The sequence below is a fragment of the Staurois parvus genome, unplaced genomic scaffold, assembly GCF_062004578.1.
Source record: "Staurois parvus isolate SC_StPar_1 unplaced genomic scaffold, SC_StPar_1.0 ptg000033l, whole genome shotgun sequence".
In the NCBI taxonomy this organism is placed as follows: domain Eukaryota; kingdom Metazoa; phylum Chordata; class Amphibia; order Anura; family Ranidae; genus Staurois; species Staurois parvus.
This window is the reverse complement of record NW_028317829.1, coordinates 199,562-215,084: the sequence shown is the minus strand read 5'-3', so window position 1 is coordinate 215,084 and position 15,523 is coordinate 199,562. Positions and strand designations below refer to the sequence as shown.

At 42.8% G+C, this 15,523-nt stretch overlaps 1 long non-coding RNA gene across 1 annotated transcript in view; it reads right to left on the bottom strand.

The window, feature by feature from the left end:
• LOC149470721 (uncharacterized) overlaps window positions 1-15,523 on the bottom strand; it is a 105,850-nt gene that overhangs the window by 54,397 nt on the left and 35,930 nt on the right. Inside the window, exon 3 of the long non-coding RNA XR_016308161.1 lies at window positions 8,007-8,075. This is a non-coding gene — a long non-coding RNA (uncharacterized LOC149470721). The remainder of the gene's footprint in view (window positions 1-8,006; window positions 8,076-15,523) is intronic.

Here is a 15,523-nt window from a genome sequence, read left to right as displayed (position 1 = left end):
AGTAATGGCTTGCTTGATCCATTTCGCAATAGTTTGCTTAGAAGCCTGAAATCCTCGACGTTTGCCGGCAAAGAGGATAAATAGAGCATCAGACCTAAATAATGCAAGAAACATTTCCTTACATCCAGTCGACTAAAATTTTCTTCCCTTTCATTCCAGGCAGAGGCACAAAATCTTGTGACCTGTGAAAAGTCGTGGCTACTTTTGGCAAAAAACCCAGGTCTGTTTTTAGAATAATCCTGTCATCAAAACACGCAAGAAAGGTTCTCTGATTGATAGAGCTAGCAGCTCACTTATTCTACGAGCCGTAGTGAGCCACCAAAAATGCTGTCTTCCACATAAGTAGTTTAATGGAAGCTTCTGTCAAGGGTTAAAACAGACTGGACGTCAACACCTGTAAAACTAAAGAAAGATCCCAAGAAGGGCAGGACTTCGAAGGCACCGGTCTCATTCTAGCCACGGATTTAAAAAAGTGGGAAACTGTAGGATCCCCCAGGAGGGAAATTTTCAGAAAAGCTCCCAAGGCTGCTGCCTCGACCTTTATGATGCTGAGAGATAGTTCCTTGTCTGCTCCCTCCTAAAAGAAAAATCTAAGATTATCTGAATGGAAGTCTCTGTATGCCCCATCTCCATCATCCAGAGGTTTAACATGTCCAAGCCTGGAAAACGAATCAGCTCCTGTGACAACAGACCCTCCCTTTTTGGGAACAGTACTGGAGGGCAAACTGCTATAGATTTCAAGAGGGCAAACCAAGGGTGTTTCGGCCAATGTGGCGCTATCAGGATGAGATCCAACTTCTCCACCTGAAATTTTCGTATTACTGCTGGGACTAATCTGAAAGGGTGAATCTGAAGGGGGGAAAAGCGTAAGCTAGGCTACAGATTTTACAGAGCATCTAAGGCCACTGCTGCATCCCCTGGATTCATAGAGAAAAATCTCTGAACCTTCGCATTTGCTTGAGAGGCAAACAGGTCTATCTCCAGTTGGCCCCACATATCCGTGAGCCAAGAGAAAACCTCTTCCGCCAGCGACCATTCCTCCTGGTGCACCGCCTGACTGAGAAAATCAAACAAATATCTAGAAGAAACGAGCGCTAGATCTGTGTAATGGAGCAGCTAGCAAGAAAAGGTAAAACCTCAGAAAACCTCTTAGGATGACATATATATATATATATATATATATATATATATATATAAAGCAAACATGCAGCGCTCCTATCAATGGTATAAAGCAAATACAAATGAAGACATAAATATATTATTCTGAAAATGACATTAGGCATATATATGTGCAAGATAATTTAAAACGCACACAACTATGAGTCACCAAGCATGGATAAGTTCATGAATTCACTTCAAAAATAGAAACGTGAAGGTGGGTGACAGTCTATATGTAGTGAACGAACAATATTCGTGACATCAATGGTGTGGAAAATGAGAATAGGTTGCACTAACCAGATAGCGCTATATAAAACGCATGTAGATGATGAGATCATCTAGGCGTGAGCATCTGGACCCAGGTATTCTGACTAGTGGCAGCATCTATCCCAGCATTTCAACAGGGTTTCTGAATAGCAGAGTTCTGATTGTAGACCACCAGAGGGAGCCAGCAACCAGGATCTCCTCAAACCAAGTATACCAAAAGGTATGCATTCACCAACCACCAGAGGGAGATAAAGCTTTGGAGAATATCCCATGATTTCCTTAGGGAAAATTGGCTCAAGAAAAAAAGAGCCAAAAAACGAAAATATCTAAGTGCAGCATTGCTTTATTCAAATGCAAAAAAATGGTTAAAAATATAACTCACATGATATGCAAGGGCCTGTTGGCCAGACAGAAGAGATCCACGTGGGTAGAAAGTCACTGAGGGCAGCTTTCTGACATGTTTCGTGCCATGCACGTTCTCAAAGAAAGCTGAAAGAGAAAATCAGCCAATACGTTTAGGGAACCCTTCAGATGTAAGGCCGAAATTGAAGCTAGATAGACCTCTGCTCACATCAAGATCCTCTTTGCAATTGTCTGCAGTCGCGAACTTCTGGTTCCTCCCTGTTAGTTGAAATAAGCCACTGATGTACTGTTGTCTAGGAGGATTTGCAAGTGAGGATTTGCAAGTGATGACCCTTCAATTGCACCTGAAAACTTGTCATTGCCTTTTCCATAGTCAAGAGTTCCCTTTGGTTTGAGGAATAGCTGGCCTCGTCCCTTGACCACTGGCCCTGGATCAATCTTTGTATGTGTGCCCCCCAACCCCATGAGGAGGCATCTGTCGTTATCCTTGGGAAAATGGCCAGACCCACTCTAGCCCTTTGGTGAGATGTGCCTCCGTTTTCCACCACCATAGAGACTGCTTGAATCTTCTTGGAAGAACTCTGAGGTCTAGGGTATCCCTTCACCCATCCCAGGCTCTGAGCACAAAATGCTATAGAGGCCTTTGGTGAAAACGGCCCCAAGGTACTGCTGGAAAACACGCTGTCATGAGACCTAATACTGCCAAAATGTCCCTCAGGGGAACCGGAAGATTTGACTGTAGCTGTGCTACCCGGTACGTCACTTTGTCTAGTTTGTCTGCAGGGAGAAATACTTTTTCAACTGTTGAGTCTATGATGTACCCCAAAAATCTTATTGGCTTACATGGCTCCAGATTTGATTTTTCCCAGATGATCAATCATCCTAGTGCCTGAACATGATTCTGGGTAAACTTTAGATCTATCTGCAACTGCTCTTCGTAGGGAGCTGGTAATAGCAGATCGTCTACATAAGGAACTATCAAAATGCCCCTTAATCTTAGTGGAGCCAGAGCTTCTCCCAGGACTTTGGAAAAAATCTGTGGGGCTGAAGACAGCCCGAAAGGGAGTGCTCTGCACGGCCAGTGCAGAAACTTCTCCTTCAACCTGATGGCCATTCTCAGGTACCTCTGACAAAAAGGATGAATGGGTACATGAAGATATGCATCCTTCAGATCTAAGGTCACCATAAAACAACCCTGCCGCAGGGTGTTCCTGAGAGAGTATATTGACTCCATACGAAAATGTTTTAACTTTACTGACTTGTTGAGTAGTCCCAAATTCAGGATCAGGCGAAATTTGCTTGAGGGTTTTTTCACCACGAAAATGTGAGAATAAAACCCCTGACTCCTCTCTTCCTTCGGAACTGGGACTAAGACCCTCTGATCTACCATCTAGCCTAATTGCAAGCACAATGCACTTGCCTTCTCTCGATCATCATGGCATCATCCTGGTATCGTTTTTTTTAGCCCATGATCGGCTTTCATGTAAAAGCAACCTAGTGTCTAATTAGCTGCAGGATTGCTTTTACAAGCAGCGGTAGATGATGTCCCTCCTCCCCTGCTGCCTTCCACGGACTTCTTGGGCAGTCCCATGCCATCGGGGGAACCTGAGAATGCAGCCGGTGTTTCTGCCAGCTGACCATAGAGCTGACTGGAGACCAGAATGGTGCCAATGATCTCTAGCTACCCGGTTCCAAATTATTATGCAAATTCTATTTGAGTGTCACAAAGATTAAATATTTTGTTTTTCAGTTTAACTCATGGATGGTGTCTCAGGGCCCTTTTGATCACTGAAAACAATCTCGGACACCTGTGATAGATTGGCAGGTGAGCCCAATTTAAGGAAAAACTACTAAAGGAGGGTGTTCCACATTATTAGGCAGAGCATCATTTTCAAGCAATAGGGGGAAGAAGAAGGATCTCTCTGCTGCCGAAAAGAGTGAAATAGTTCAATGCCTTGGACGAGGTATGAAAACATTAGATATTTCACAAAAACTTAAGTGAGATCATCACACTATTAAGAGATTTGTGGCTGATTTAGAGCACAGACGGGTTCGTGCAGATAAAGGCACATTGAGGAAGATTTCTGCTAGATCCATGCATCGGATCAAGAGACCAGCTGCTAAAATACCATTACATAGCAGCAAACAGATATTTGAAGCTGCTGGTGCCTCTGGAGTCCCACGGACATCAAGGTGTAGAGTCCTCCAGAGTCTTGCAACTGTGCATAAACCTTCTATTCGGCCACCATTAACCAATGCTCACAAGCAGAAACAGCATCATTGGGCAGAAAAATACATGAAGACTAATTTTCAAACAGTCCTGTTCACTGATGAGTGCCGTGCAACCCTGGATGGTCCAGATGGATGGAGTAGTGGATAGTTGGTGGACGGCCACCCTGCTCCAACAAGGCTGCGACGTCAGCAAGGCGGTGGTGGAGTCATGTTTTGGGCTGGAATCATGGGAACAGAGCTGGTCGGCCCCTTTAGGGTCCCCAAAGGTGTAAAGATGACCTCTGCAAAGTATGTGGAGTTTATGACTGACCACTTTCCCTGGTACAGAAGCAAGAACTATGCTTTCCGTAATAAAATAATCTTCATGCATGACAATGCACCACCTCATGCTGCAAAGAAAACCTCTGCATCAATGGCTGCTACGGGGATAAAAGGAGAGAAAGTTATGGTGTGGCCTCCATCCTCCCCCCCCCCCCCCCTTCCTGACTAGGCCATTTTGTGTGATACGGCGCTGCGTTACTTTAACTGACGATTGTACAGTCATGCAACACTGTACATGAATGAAATGTAAGTCCTTTTTTTTCCCCCACAAAGTTTTCTTTCAGTGGAATTTGATCACCGCTGCATTTATTTTTTGCGCTACAAACAAAAAAAAACATATCCAATAAAAAAAATTAAATTTCTTCAGAAATGTGCCCAAAATGTATTCTGCTACGTCTTTCCTAAAAAAAAATCCCAATACATGTATATTAATTGGTTAATGTGAAAGTTATAGCGTCTTACAAATAACGGTATACATACTGGAATTGTTATTTATTTTTTCATACTAGTAATGGTGGCGACCAGCGACTTATAGCTGGACTGCGGTGGGCATTCTGACACTGGGTGGGAACTATCTGCCACTGATATCCCCAGTTACACTAATACAGTGATCAGTGCTAATAAAAAGCACTGACACTGTACTAATGACACTGGGCAAGAAGGGGTTAACATCAGGGGCAATCAAAGGGTTAAATGTGTGTTAGAGAGTGATTAGATTGTGTACCTTGTTGTGTTTTACTGAGGAGACCTGCTGCTTTCTATCTCTCTGCCCACCAGCCGGGACACGATGATTGACATCCTCAGCAGCCAACAGCAGCATGTGTAGGGTGGCGCACACGCCCCCTACCCGGAAATGCAAAATCACATATTTATGTGATTTAGTACACCACAGCCATCCTGTAGCAGTACATGTGCTATGGGGCAGCGGGCAAGTGGCTAATGTACCTTTCGTTGGACATTTTGGCCACTAAATTTAGAGGTACCTAGTGTGACTCATGGGAAAAAAAGAGCACCTGTCAGGGACTGCTCCAACTACTGCAAAAACTTTACCTGTTCATGCTAAATGCAGGTACTGGCAGGTGTCCGGGCTGATCCTGCTAATGCTGCACTTTTGGGGACACTATACTATTGTGAATGCCTGTATAGTTCTGATCTGATCAAAAAATATTGATCCGTATGTGAGCGAAGTTCCTGGCAATCAAAGGTTTAAATGTGATGACTGATGTAGTGGCAAGCAATCTGACGCTGTCTGGGAGGGACGCTAACACTATCTGAAGCTGCCTGCGACACAAATCAGTAAAAAAAATCTGTGCACTGTACTAATGACACTGGTGACAAGGCAGTGAAAGTGTTAACTGGGGACGATCAGGGGGGTTGAATGTGGTCTAGCAGCGCTTTAACTGTGTAAGTGTGCTGGTTTTACTCACTTGGATCTGCTTCTTTTTCTGAAATGGCATGTACTCCAGAGAGAGAAGATTAAATCATTTCCTGTGCCTGTGTAATGTAAAAACAGGTACAGGTAGATCTCTGATTCAGTACAGCAAATCAGCAGGTCTCGGTCAAACATCATTGGCCCGAGTCTGATGAGTGATCGTGCTGTACCGAATCACAGCACCGCTGGGCGCATTCGTTCCCCCTGCCCGTGAACACAGAGGAGGCATGGATCACATATATGGCAAAGAAAACAATCTTCGAATACAAAAAGGACAGAAATATATTTAATTGCAATAATGGAATGAATCTTAATGCTACACAATTTTGGTTATAATCTGCAGATCTTCTTATAAAGATATGTATACACTCTGTAAATATTATAATGTTGACATCACTTGAAATACAGAAGGTGAACTGGATCGTGCAAAAGTTTTTGCATGCATAGTAGCACTCTCGTATTCGATAGGAGACTAGCATGCAATAAACTCTGAACAATCATTCATCCAATTTTCTCATTGTGTGTACTAGGCATTAGTGCTTTGGAGAGAGGCAAGTAAACACTACAGAAATATGTGCTTTGCTCAGAGGTTTGTCTGAGGTTTACACCCACTTAAAATTAAATCATTACATTTTTGGTCAATGCTACCCACATGTTCTTTTATATGAACATTAAAAAAAATATGATCAGCAATGTTCTAGATTAAACAGGTCCAGCAGAGCATAATTTCTTGTTAGGGCTGCTATAAAACTGTACCTTAAAATTGTAAAAGGTATACAAATTTTGACCCTGTAACTGTTCCAGTAGCGCCATTGCTCCAGTCAATGCCAAAGTAGTTAAAATCCTCCATTATCATCACTGTGCCAAACCTTTTAGCCTCTTATATCTGTGCAAGGAGCCGAGTCTTCACTTCCTCATTAACACTGGGTAGTCTATAACAAACTCCAATAATTAACTTTAACATATACACGCCCATATTCAGTTCCACCCATTCTCTTAAAATACACTCTTGAGATCCCTTCCCACATAGACACCGCCACCTTTTCATTTGACCCCCTCTCTGAAGGAGCATAGCCAGGCATATTATTAGCCTAATCAAGTGTTGAACAGAGCCAAGATTCAGTCATACCAATTAAATCACAGTTCTCTTCATGCACCAAAGCTTCCAACTCCCTTCTTGTATGTACAGTCTTTCACCTCACAGATGGCTGTACATGTCACCTGCAGCTCCTTGGCCTTGGGAAAATGTGGGAATTTGTACACCAGACCCTGCCTTTTTCTCCAAACATCCATGTGGACAAGGTCTTCAAGATACTTTTAACCATTTTGGACCATCTTCCCAATTCTGTAATTTAGCACAATTACCTGAAACATAGCCTCAGAGAGCTTTTCGTTGTGCAGTATGCAAGCATTTCAGGGGATGCAGATGCCCCCCCCCCCCCCCCCCCGAAGTCGAAGGTGTTTGGAGAACCCATGCATGGAAAATTAAGCGACAGGGAAGACTAAATATGAAGCTGTGCAGCGTTCCCTTCAGGCCTCAAATCAAAGTTCCCTCTAAAGTGGTTTCAGGTAGGAAAAAAAGCTGGGGTAAGAGAAAAGGCACCCAAAAAAATCCTTTAAAGTGTTACAAAACCCAGGACTCTGCATATCTGGTCTCCCACAGTACACAGAACATGGAAATGCAATAAATACCTTTTCTCATAAACAGAGCAGTCTTGAGACTTCTTTAAGTCTCCAGACAAGCACTGGTGAAAGCTTGTGGGAGGAGTTTTCATTTTGCTCTTGGAGGCTGCATAACCCCTGACCCTCTGTCTGGACAGTGCTGATTGGCCCTGTGCTGATCACATGCACTCTCCCAAGAAGAAAAAAAAAACCTCTCTAGCAATACACACCAAACTGAGCATGTGCAGAGTGACTCCACACGGTATGTCTTATCAGGAGATAAGAGGGGGACACTGAAAGAAGGGGAGGATCAGAGAAGCCAGGATCAAACAGTGTTTTCACACAATGCAAATTAACCCCTTAGGTTCCACAGTGAGTATAACAAGCATGCTTTACTGCATATACAAACTGATTTTACTGTTGTGGGTTTAGTAACACTTTCAAATGGGTTTTTACCCTCCCCCTTTTCAGATTTTTGATATCCATAACAATTAAATAATGACTATCTCATGAGGGTCTTCATCTCATTTTCTTGAGGTTAATACAATCAATAAAATGATATTTACTTTACCATTCAGAATGTTTTGGCCAAAAAACAGCCTTGCTCCCCGCACAGCTTCGCCAGTCTTCAAATCCTTAACTGAAATATAAAGACATTTGTTAAACTGAACAGTCTGGAAATTATGGTGCCAAAAAAAAAAAAAAAAAAGTTTAAAAAAACTTACCTGCTCTGTGCAATGGGATTGCTTACAGCGGACCTGGCAAACAAGCCAGTAAGACCAGAAAATAAGGGGAGAGAAGAGCTGCAGATGGGCACAGCGGAAGATCGAATGGGGGCTCAGGTAAGTAAAAGAGGAAGTGAGGGGGGAGTAAACATTTTTACCTTAATGCAAGGAGTACATTAAGGTGAAAAAGGTTTATAACCACTTTAACCAGGTCCTGCCCGGTCAATAGCAAAATGACACTTGACTGGTACTCTCTTCAATCCGGGTGAGTGTCATATGGCGTCCTCCCTGATAATGCTGTGGCAAGAGCTGTCACTGGCAAAAAATAAAAATGAATCCTCTTGCGCTTCAATGGATGATCCCTATACCTAAGCTGCTCACACCCAATCCTAAACCCAACAGTTGAAACAACAAATGAACATAAAATGGTGTAGCGCTAAAAATGTTATCAAACAAATTAAATATATGTGCATATCACAAAAATATAAATATAACATTATATAAAAAACAAGTGATAAGATCCTCTCTGGATCCAATAGTGTAAATTGGATACTATAGTGAATCGTGTAACACGAGAAATCCTGTGAAGTGAACACACAAATACAGTCAGGTCCATAAATATTGGGACATCGACACAATTCTAACATTTTTGGCTCTGTACACCACAATGGATTTGAAATGAAATGAACAAGATGTGCTTTAACTGCAGACAGTCAGCTTTAATTTGAGGGTATTTACATCCAAATCAGGTGAACGGTGTAGGAATTACAACAGTTTGCATATGTGCCTCCCACTTGTTAAGGGACCAAAAGTAATGGGACAATTGGCTTCTCAGCTGTTCCATGGCCAGGTGTGTGTTATTGCCTCATTATCCCAATTACAATGAGCAGATAAAAGGTCCAGAGTTCATTTCAAGTGTGCTGTTTGCATTTGGAATCTGTTGCTGTCAACTCTCAAGATGAGATCCAAAGAGCTGTCACTATCAGTGAAGCAAGCCATCATTAGGCTGAAAAAACAAAACAAACCCATCAGAGAGACAGCAAAAACATTAGGCGTGGCCAAAACAACTGTTTGGAACATTCTTAAAAAGAAAGAACGCACCGGTGAGCTCAGCAACACCAAAGACCCGGAAGACCACGGAAAACAACTGTGGTGGATGACCGAAGAATTCTTTCCCTGGTGAAGAAAACACCCTTCACAACAGTTGGCCAGATCAAGAACACTCTCCAGGAGGTAGGTGTATGTGTGTCAAAGTCAACAATCAAGAGAAGACTTCACCAGAGTGAATACAGAGGGTTCAGCACAAAATGTAAACCATTGGTGAGCCTCAAAAACAGGAAGGCCAGATTAGAGTTTGCCAAACGACATCTAAAAAGTCTTCACAGTTCTGGAACAACATCCTATGGACAGATGAGACCAAGATCAACTTGTACCAGAGTGATGGGAAGAGAAGAGTATGGAGAAGGAAAGGAACTGCTCATGATCCTAAGCATACCACCTCATCAGTGAAGCATGGTGGTGGTAGTGTCATGGTGTGGGCATGTATGGCTGCCAATGGAACTGGTTCTCTTGTATTTATTGATGTGACTGCTGACAAAAGCAGCAGGATGAATTCTGAAGTGTTTCGGGCAATATTATCTGCTCATATTCAGCCAAATGCTTCAGAACTCATTGGACGCTTCACAGTGCAGATGGACAATGACCCAAAGCAGACTGCAAAAGCAACCAAAGAGCTTTTTAAGGGAAAGAAGTGGAATGTTATGCAATGGCCAAGTCAATCACCTGACCTGAATCCGATTGAGCATGCATTTCACTTGCCGAAGACAAAACTGAAGGGAAAATGCCCTAAGAACAAGCAGGAACTGAAGACAGTTGCAGTAGAGGCCTGGCAGAGCATCACCAGGGATTAAACTCAGCGTCTGGTGATGTCTATGCATTCCAGACTTCAGGCTGTAATTGACTGCAAAGGATTTGCAACCAAGTATTAAAGAGTGAAAGTTTGATTTATGATTATTCTGTCCCATTACTTTTGGTCCCTTAACAAGTGGGAGGTACATATGCAAACTGTTGTAATTCCTACACTGTTCACCTGATTTGGATGTAAATATCCTCAAATTAAAGCTGACAGTCTGCAGTTAAAGCACATCTTGTTCGTTTCATTTCAAATCTATGGTGGTGGTGTACAGAGCCAAAAATGTTAGAATTGTGTCGATGTCCCAATATTTATGGACCTGACTGTATATGCACAACTCCTTATTCCCAACTGGGGGATCAATAAATCAAAATAGTAGGATATGGTGAATATAAAGGTGAGTTCCCTAAAACGAAGATAATAAAGTGTGTCCCCTGACAAGGGAATAAACTAAACTCAAAGTGATAAGTGTCACAAATAAACACATTTAACCACAATAAACCATCAAACAAATAATAGTGACAAAATAGGTGAATATGCATAACATAAAAAATTGCAGTCCGCATAAAGCCAGTCCAATTGAAAAAATCACATGTGAACATATACACGTGATCCATAAACGAAGATCATGTATGTGATGAAGTGAAACTCGTGCTCACAGCAATGGTGTAAATATCCTTCAATAGACCGAGTGCCCCCTCACCTCCTCAAGGTGACCACAAGGGCCAGCTCGCTTTTTGGATCAACCACAATCCTTACAGGAGCTAATACGTCACAGGGAAGATAACCGAACTGGATCTCATCAGAAGTAGCACTTACTCCTCCTGGGTTCCCTCCAGATATAGATAATCGCAATACCGCTCACACTCCATCAGAGAATCATAGTAATGAGACAAAAAAGATCCTCCATAGTGTAATCCAGTTTTATTAAACAAATTAATGAAAAACGCCAAAAAATTACAATCAACTTAAAAATAAACTCTTGCAAAGTAGACAGTCCAAGGTATTTGGCAAAAAGGGGTAATGTAAGGGAATTCCCATGAGACAGCTGGTGAATAGACGTGCGCATGTGCACAGAAATGCACAATCACACACATGCACGGTGAAGATTGGCGCCAGACAGACTATTTAAAAAGGTGCCTCTGCCTGTGCTGACTGGTCTTCAGCTGTTCCCCGTTTCCTGCTCGTTCCTGTGTGATTTCCTTGTTGCTGACCCGGCTTGTTCCTGACCTGACTCTGATTACTCTCCTGCTTGATACTTGTTCCTGACTTCGGCTCTGCTCCTGACTTTGGGTTGCTTATGATTTGGTACCTCACTGTCCGCCCGTTGGATGACCCCAGCTATTCCTATGACATTGCTCCTGTCTCCCATCCCTGCTTCCTGCCTTGCTCTGGTGCACACCTGGCGATCAACCATACCAGCTCTGCATATTACTACTGTGCCTGAATCGGAGGTTCATCAGTCTTCCAAAGTCTCCAACTGCAAGAGCTGCAAACAACATCTGCTGGCACTCTTGTCCCCCTGGTCCCTAGACACCCTCTGTTTTACTTCCAGTGGGGTCAGGGCTAGTGACACAAGTGAGGCCGACCTCGTCATTTCAGTCTCCAATCAGGTACATCACAGTACCAGTCAGCCAGTGATGGAGTCTGACAGATGTCCCCCATTGCAGAGACCTCCCTTTCAATCAATCTCTGCCTTGTCTTACATGGTGCAGAGTTTGCAAAGAAACCTTAAGCACATGGAAAACCAACTACCAACCAAGTCAGATGTCTCAACAGACATGGGTCTTTCTGCAGTCTCAGACATAACTACCCAGACAGAGCTCAGCATGATTCATGGAACTTCTCCTCCACCGGAACCCCGGGTTCCAATACCTGAGTTTTTCACGGGGGACCGCAGGAGGTTTCGAACCTTTCATAACTCCTGTGAGCTATATTTTTCTCTGCTACCAAGAACCTTTGCATCACAAAGCACCAGAGTGGGATTATTTCACTCCTTCAGAATGAACCCCAATCCTGGGCACACCGTCTTCGTGAGCAACATGATCCGGCTCTGACTTCTACGGACTCCTTTTTCTCAGCGATGTCACAACTTTACACTGATCCCTTCCGTTGCCAGACTGCGGAATCTATGCTTAGCAAACTACAGCAAGGCCAAAGGCCTATAGAGGAATATGTCACCAAGTTCCGTATATGGAGTTCCGACACTCAATGGAACGAGTCTGCTCTCCGCCATCAGTTTCGCCTTGGTCTCTCTAACATCTTGAAAGATGAACTTGCTCGAGTTGGGGTACCAACCAGGCTAGAGGACCTGATAAACCTAGCCATTCAAATCAACCGATGGCTCCGGGAAAGGCAGGGCAAAAGAAATAGCAGGGGTGTCTTGATCTGCTCTAAAATAGAGACTCCAGTCCCCTCACTCACTGCTGTCGCATCAGACATACCCTCCAGCAAAAGGGGGCTTCGTAATTCTCCTCGTAGGAGCTTTTGGAGACCACCGTTATCCTCTGCTGAACGTCTTCGACGACAAGACTCCAACCTCTGCCTCTACTGTGGTGATGCGGGTCACTATGTACTGACATGTCCAATGAGACCTCCTAAGCCCTCTCCTAGCTGGTTCCATATGATGCACCCACAAGGAACGAGTCAAACGCACCTCTCCTTCCTTCTTCACTTGAAACTTGCTGGAAGAACTATTTCTGTTTTAGCAATTATAGACTCTGGTGCCTGTAGCTGTTTCATGGATTCTACCTTTGCTCATCAATACAATATCCCTCTCTATATGAAGAAAAAAAGATTTTCGGTCCATCTGGCTGATGACTCTGGTATCAGTTCAGGCCCAGTGACGCAAGAGACTATGCCAATCTTCTGCCACTCATCCTCAGGACATCAGGAACTTATAAGTCTGGATGTCATAACCTCACCAATGTTTCCGGTCATCCTCGGCATGCCCTGGCTAAGGGCTCACAACCCAGCCATTAACTGGCTCTCCGGGGAAATCCTCTTTTCTTCCGAATACTGGTGTCCATTTATGAACCAGCGGTAATAGATCGCTGCTCAGTTCTCCGGCATTCTCGGAGAACACAGTTCTCCTGTGAATGCAGTTTATGAAGTAGTTCTCCGAACAAAGGGAGAACGATCTCCAAATGCTGGAGAACGGTCTACAAACTCTGGAAAACGGTTGATTTTACTATAATCTCGCGAGATTACAGTAAAAGATCAGTTTACTGTATCTTTTATGATGAGACTTGTCCCTGCTGTCTACCATGATTACTTGGATGTATTCAACAAAAAGAGTGACAATGCTCCTTCCCCGCACCGGCCTTACGATTGTCCTGTTGAACTCCTACCCAGTGCTGAGATCCCTTTTGGGCAAATTTACCCTCTCTCCGAATTGGAACTAGAGGTTTTCCAGAATTACATAGATGAAAGCCTGGAAAAAGGGTTTATTCGACCCTCTACATCACCAGCAGGAGCTGGCATCTTCTTTGTCAAAAAGAAAGATCATACTCTTAGACCATGTGTGGGCTATCGTGATCTAAATAAGATAACAGTCAAGAACCGTTATCCTCTTTCTCTGATTCCTGAATTGTTCCAAAGGCTACGAGGGGCATGTGTCTTTTCAAAACTAGATCTGAGAGGTGCATACAATATAGTCAGAATTCGTGAAGGGGATGAATGGAAGACGGCCTTTCGAACACGCTTTGGGCACTTCAAATACCTGGTTATGCCACTTGGCCTTTGTAATGCCCCAGCAACATTCCAACATTTCGTTAATGATATATTCCGGGACTATCTTGATTTATTTATCATTATTTGGATGACATCCTAGTCTTCTCAAGCTCAATTGAACAACACTGGGACCATGTGAAGAAGATACTGGGTAGGTTACACCAACATCACCTCTATGCCAAAGCTGAAAAGTGTGAATTTGAGAAACAGACCATACAATTCCTCGGACTTGTGATTACTCCTAATGGCATTGCTATGGATCCTCAAAAAGTGACCTCTGTATTAGAGTGGCCCGTCCCAGGAGACAGGAAAGCGGTACAAAGCTTTGTGGGATTTGCTAATTTCTATAGGAAATTCATTAAGAACTTTTCCGGTATCATTGCACCTGTCACGCAGTTACCAGGCAACATGTTGCTTTCAACAGGTAATTTGGGGGATATCTGTACTGTCCTGAAATTTTTGCACCTTATACCATATTTTGTGTACTCTATAACTTTCCCACAAACTAAAAAATAAAAATACTGATATGGGTTCTTTTCACCAAAGATATGTAGCAGAATACATTAAATTAATGAAGAACAATTATTTATTTGCAAAATTTTATAACAAAAATGAAGAAAAAAGGTGTTTTTCCGTTAACCACTCCATAGGATTTGCCCCCCTTCCTGACCAGGCCATTTTTTGCGATATGGCGCTGTGTTAATTTAACTGAGAATTGCACAGTCATGCAACGTTGTACATAAATGAAATGTATGTCCTTTTTTCCCCACAAATAGAGTAATTTGGGTTTTATATTACTATATTCAATCTCCATATTTATATATATTGTATCTATATTAATCGATTTTAGCAATTAATACATATTGGTATATACAGTGGGGATCGAAAGTTTGGGCACCCCAGCTAAAAATTTGTATTAATGTGCATAAAGAAGCCAAGGAAAGATGGAAAAATCTCCAAAAGGCGTCAAATTACAGATTAGACATTCTTAGAATATGTCAACAAAAGTTAGATTTTATTTCCATCATTTACACTTTCAAAATAACAGAAAACAAAAAAATGGCGTCTGCAAAAGTTTGGGCACCCTGCAGAGTTAATATCTTGTACTGCCCCCTTTGGCAAGTATCACAGCTTGTAAACGCTTTTTGCAGCCAGCCAAGAGTCTTTCAATTCTTGTTTGAGGTATCTTTGCCAATTCTTCCTTACAAAAGTCTTCCAGTTCTTTGAGATTTCTGGGCTGTCTGTCACGCACTGCTCTTTTAAGGTCTATCCATAGATATTCAATTATGTTGAGGTCAGGAGATTGTAAAGGCCATGGCAAAACCTTCAGTTTACGCCTCTTGATGTAATCCCCCGTGGATTTCGAGATGTGTTTAGGATCATTATCCATTTGTAGAAGCCATCCTCTCTTTAACTTCAGCTTTTTCACAGATGGCATCAAGTTACCATCCAAAATTTGCTGAAATTTTATTGAATCCATTTTTCCTTCTACTCGTGAGATGTTCCCTGTGCCACTGGCTGCAACACAACCCCAAAGCATGATTGATCCAACCCCATGCTTAACAGTTGGACAGAGGTTCTTTTCATTAAATTCTGTGCCCCTTCTTCTCCAAACGTACCTTTGCTCATTCCGGCCACAAAAGGTCAATTTTAACCTTATCGGTCCACAGAACTTGTTTCCAAAATGCATCAGGCTTGTCTATATGTTCATTTGCAAAG